Raw genomic sequence first — 6,328 nt, forward strand, 5'->3', positions numbered from 1 at the left:
TGTGATGAGATACTTGTGAAGACATGATCGTTGACATTGCACGTTGCTAATCCAGAGTCTACTAAGCAAATTATATAAGTCTAGCTACGAAGTATAAAGGAAGCTTCTAATTTAATTATTCGAACATTAAATTATTATAGTAATGTCATATATATAGAGGGTGAATAGCAATTTTTTCCCTATGATATTGAAAATGAGCACATTATCTCCTTATAAAAAAATATTGCAATTTATCTCCTATGCTTTTTAAAATAAAGTAATTTACCTCCTTATACAGGGAGGTAAATTGCTTCATTTCAAAAATCATAGGGGGGTATAGAGAGGTAAATTGTTTCATTTTAAAAAGTATAGAGGGTAAATTAATGTATTTTAAAAAATACAAGGAGGTAAATCGCTTTTTATTTTTTCATAAGGGGGTAATTTGCTCATTTGCGATATCACAAGGATTATTTGCATTTTTTCATATATATATATATATATATGTATATGATCCATTTATTTGAATTTGACAAATGTTTATGTTGTTATAATGAATTGATGTTGTATCACGTTCATGTTTTTCAGGATTCTAGCAAATTCTACCAGCTAGATGGTTGGCTTGACTTGTCTTTTTATGTTGCTTTCATTCATATATATTATTGAAGAATGTCGATTTTTTTAATTGTTTTTAAATTGAGAGAGATAATTCTATAATAATTTTGATGTATTCTAGTCAAAATTGAAAAAAATATAAATAATACGATAATGATGTGGGGATATTTTATTTACGACTTTTCTGTCTAATACGTACCTTTGATTTTCGGACAAATTTTGATATAAGTGATATTTTGATATCTACGGCAAGAGATAAAAAAATATTAATAGATAAAAATTATTTTTCATCACTACAAAAAAATAGAAATTTTACCGATAAAAAATACTTAATGAAAATTTTAATATCGTCACTAATTAAATTTATTTAGTGACAAGAATTATTAACTCTTGTAATTACTAGTTAGTGAGAGAGTTAATTTAGTGAACTAGTGGAAATAATTATTTTGTAAAAATTATTCTTCAATTTAAGAAAAAATATTTTAAATACATTTTACATCAACTATAATTATTATATTTTTTTTATCTCACAATCGATTATGTATTAGAAAAATATTGATTATACTAAAAAAATAATGATTATTTTATTTTATTATATCTTGCTTTCGCTATCGTATATTACTATTGAAAATATATTAATAAGTAACTTAAAATCATTATTATTGAAAATATTAATTAATGAGTTCGTGAATATAAAAAACTTGCATTTTTGGCACAAAAATATCATCTAACTGTAAGAATCAAGACGTCGTTTATTATTGGACCTAGAGAAGCAATAGGAGATGAAATAGGAACACGAAATAGAGGATCCCATTCAGCTTCGACCTGCAGACAAGTTCTGGAACCCTAATATCGAATCAAGGTCTCCGTGACCCGACCTTTAAGGTCTCTAGAAGTCTAATACATAGAGATCTATTATGATCGTTAGATCATTTTAATATCTGCGATACACGTAAAATTGTACAATTAAGTCTTTCTTATAAATATTATACGTTCATTATCAGGGGTCATACATTTGGACTAACAATCACCCAAAAAATCACTCAAAATATCTTGTTATATTTCTTTTGGGAACACTGCATAAAGTCTTCGTCAATTTAAATATGTATATATTTTAGAGTTAACGTACGTTGTTGAGAGGGAATTTTAATTTTTAGTTAATTTTAGCTTATAAAAAATGCTTTTGGAAAAATAAAAATTTTGATGACGAGATTTTGTTCAGTTGGTGAGGTTGAAATTCCATTATTTCAAGATTATGAGTTTAGATCCCATTAATATTGGGGTGGTGATCAACTTCACTAGAGTTATGTGTTTGCTTTAATAACAATTGTTCAATTTTCATATTTGATGTTAATTACGCTTATACCCTTTTTGAATATATAAATTATACTATTTTTTCTAAAAAAATTGTAAAATTATACTTGCAGCCCCTTCGAGAATTGTTCGTTTATGACTATACCCCTTCCATTAGAGATGGAACGAAAAATACTGACCTTAGAAAAAGAAATGGATAAATTCCTAATATTACGCCTCATTTAGCATTGCACACAAATTATCGACAATATGACTAGTTCTTCATTCATCAACGGTAATAATTCAAGAATAGTACTTTATTACAATTACACTCTTTTAACTTTATGTTATTATATTTACCCTCTTGCAAGTATCGAAAATTATTTTTAGGGTATCTTTGTTAATAAATTATACAAAATATTGAATGAGGGTAAAAAATTAAAAATGCTTTATGTGAAATTTTCATTGACATCAATATTTTTTGTTGAAACCCTAATAGAAGGGTATAGTTGTAAATGGATAATAATTTCAAAAGATTTTGGAAAAAAGTGTAACTTCATATTGGGATAACTACATCGTCCTCCAAGAGGTTTGGTGTAATTAAACATAAATTTCTTGTCGTTCGAAAAATTACATCAAGTATTTTTTTATGTTTGTTTCCGTATAATAAATAAATCCCTTTGTTAGTAAAAATTCATCAAATTTGCTGATATATAGTAGCAAAAAATAAAATTGAACAAAAAATCATATTTACAACCCATTGACTTATTTACTTATTGCAGATCAAACAAGTCTTATTCTCACCAAACTATTCTTATTTATCTTTACACGTTAATGCATATGAGGATGTATATTTTCACTCTTATAAGGGTAATTTAGTTAGAAAATATTTATTTCACATACAATAAGTCCGTTATAAATCAATCAGGGGCAAATATAAATTTTATTCAATTTTTGCTAATATCCGCAAATTCTATGAATTTTTACAAATAGGAGAATCTATTTGCTAGACAAAAACAATCATCAGGGGTGCTAAATATAATTTTACAAATCATAGGATATTTACGTGTAATTCACCAAATATTAAAAGAGTATGATGTAATTATCCCGATCATATTTTTAGAGAAGGTTTAAGTATAATTGTTGTCTATTATAATAATAAGAATTGTGTAGTAAGAATTGTTGTCTATTATAATAATAAGTATTATTCAGCAAGATATGATTATTGTAGTAGTTTTTATTATATATAATATCAAAATAAATAATTATACTTATAATTAATTTATTTAATTAATAATAATTTATCGCTCTTACCTTAAAAAAATATTGTTTGTCGGGAGTAAGAGCAAAGCTAGGGCGAGTTGACTTTAATGTCATGTACACTTGTACTCGCGCGAGTGAGACTAGTACCAATTGTGGAGGGCATTTCAGTAAATTGACCTCTTCTCTTTTAAATGGACTCCACCACTGATGCTCGCACAGTCACACATGGGAGCACGTATTTCTCCACTCAACCGGTCTGATTACTGAACCGCTGAAGCCCGACCGGTCAACACTCGCTATGATTTTTCTTTATATGTTACTGAATTGGAAAAAGAGTTTGAAATAAAGACTTATTTTAACAAAAGTTATAAATTAGTATACTTTATAAAATATTAAGTTTTATCAGTAAAAAATAAAATTATAAAATATTAATAATGATAATTTTATAACTAATACAAAAAACTACTATAATTTTAAACATAAATTAAAAATTCTTTATTTTTTTAATAAAAAAAAATTATTTTCAAAGCTCATAAATTTTATTCTGAAAAAAAATATCAAATACTTTACAACATCATATAAACTTCTAATACTTTATAAAATACATTAAAAAACTTACAAACTCACTGCTAAACAAACAAACGTCATTCCGACATAGAAAGAAAAATAAGCTACTCAACAAGGGGAGAGCAAACAACCAGATGTCGTAGATTTTTTTTTCTTGATAAAATTCGATTCATTATTATACCATTCAGTACATTGGAATTCCAAGATTATTTCAATAGATCGACATTTCTCAATCAATGAATAGAACCAAATGGACAAAAAAAAAAAAAAAGAAAGAAAGAAATATAACACTACTATTAAAGGTATACAATATACACACATTCGTTATTTATCTGATATTGTTGATCAGTGTATGATTATTTCAATTAATAGTAATTCATTGTTTCAAATAAAAAAGAAAAAGTAGACAGTATCCTCGTATTTGTGAAACTCGAACATACAACTTTTTAACTGTGAGTCTCAATTTCAATAGTCGAGTGATACTTGGTGTAGTACATAAAGGAGTGAATAGCAAATTTACCTCCATGCGATATTGAAAATGAGTACATTACTCTCCCTATGAAAAAATATAGCAATTCACCCTCTTGTATTTTTTAAAATGAAGCAATTTACCTCCTTATACAGGGAGGTAAATCGCTTCATTTTAAAAATCATAGGGGGTAAATTATCGTATTTTAAAAAGTACAAAAATATAAATCGTTATTTATTTTCTCATAAAAAAATAATTTGCTCATCTACAATATTACAAGGGGTTACTTGCATTTTTTCCGGTACATAAAGTATGGAGTACAACATGAATTTAACCATATCCCATGAGAAATTAGTGGGCGGTGGGCATTGATTAATTGAGTGATTTGTGCCAGCTGGTGTTGGTAGCCCTTCTTTTGTTGAACAAAATTAATTGCTAAACCCATCATTTCATTCATTTCTTGCCTACAACTTTTTCTTTCTTTCTTTCTTTCCTTTTTTTTTTTAAATAGATATTCACATTTATGTACCTCAATTTTAAAATTCGATGGTTTAATAGATATTCACATTTATATAACGTCTTAAATGAATGTTTGCAATGTTTTAGAATAAATGTTTATAAGTTTATCATTGAAAATAATTTAAAATGAGTGTTTTTGTTTTCCGTATATTGCGATTCGTTTAAATTGAGGGGTGCTTGCAATCTGCTTATTTGAAGTGCTTATTGCTGGGAAAAAAAATTGAAAAGAATATTTTTGGTTTGTCGCTTCTGCTTTTGAATTGCTTAATTCAGTTGATTTAAGCCGAAAGTTATAAACTACTACCTACCAACTTCTGCAACTTATTAGTAAAATTGTAAGTATTAAATTATTTTTTAAAAAACTCCGACACTTTTTTTTGTACTTTTAGTTTTTTTTCTTTTTTGCTACTGTCTAACTTCCAATATTTTCTCTATAATATATTCCGATCACAAACAGAAGTTATTACAAATATCCGTTAAGTTGATCATTAAAAAAAAGCTATATACAATTCTAGAAAACCAATTCATGCAAACTTATTATTAAAAATAAGTTGAATTAGTTTTGATTTGTTTAAATTAAGTTGATTTACGTGAAAAGTTATAAGCATGAACTTCAGTCCATTTCTGTAGTTTATTGGTAAAATTATTTATATTAACTCGTCATTTCGAACATCGATTCAACCCTTTTTTTTCCTCTTTATTTTTCACTTTTTATTTTTCTTTTCAAGCACTTATAAATATTATTATTATTTAATTTACAATTTTCTCTATGATAATATATTGGTACCACAGGATAATATATTTTCTCTATGACAATTTACATTTACAATTCTTGATTTATTATATCAAAATGTAAATTGCAAAATACACTTTGTCTTATGAGTGAAGTGGGAGCAAACTATTGAGTAAAATTATGAAATTAGTCAATGCATATCCGTTTTATCCTATGATAAGTAAACGCACATATTTCGTTCAAATAAAATGATTTAAATGTGTAAAGCAAAATGTTGAGTTGAAGTAAGTGAAAGTGCAGTGATTTATTTAATTCGTGTTATAAGTTGATATATTTTATAACAATATTTTAGAGCTTGTACTGTATTTCGATTTTATTTTAAAAATAAATTTTAAAGTGTTTTGAATAAAATAAAGTTATGGAGCTTATAAGTTATTAATTATGATAATTTCACAACAAATATGATTATATAATATTGAAGCATCTTTTTAGTAGGTCATGTTGGTGGGCGTTCTATGTCGATTGTATACAAGGAATTTAAGTAGCTTATAAGCCCAAAGGACTCCTTTTACTAGCAAAGGTCGCATACTGCATCATTTGGCGTTGTATGTGAGAGCGATGCCATGTGCTCGTCCCAAACCCCTCATTCGAGAGGTTAGTGATGTAGACACATGCCCTGTATTGGTTGCAAACGAAGAGTTCTAATGACTTGTAAACCTTGGTAATTCCTTTTCCAGCAAGGTGCATTTTTCATATTCAAATCATGAGACTTATATGAAGCCAGAACAATCAATACCTCATGCAAAAAGGGCATCGATCATGTCTTATGCTGCATCACTTGGGCCTGTGGTCTATGAGAACACAGCCTTGTGCCCTTCCCAAGTTAGAGGGTT

The sequence above is a fragment of the Sesamum indicum genome, linkage group LG2 (assembly GCF_026168435.1).
Source record: "Sesamum indicum cultivar Baizhima isolate 11 linkage group LG2, ASM2616843v1, whole genome shotgun sequence".
Taxonomy (NCBI): Eukaryota; Viridiplantae; Streptophyta; class Magnoliopsida; order Lamiales; family Pedaliaceae; genus Sesamum; species Sesamum indicum.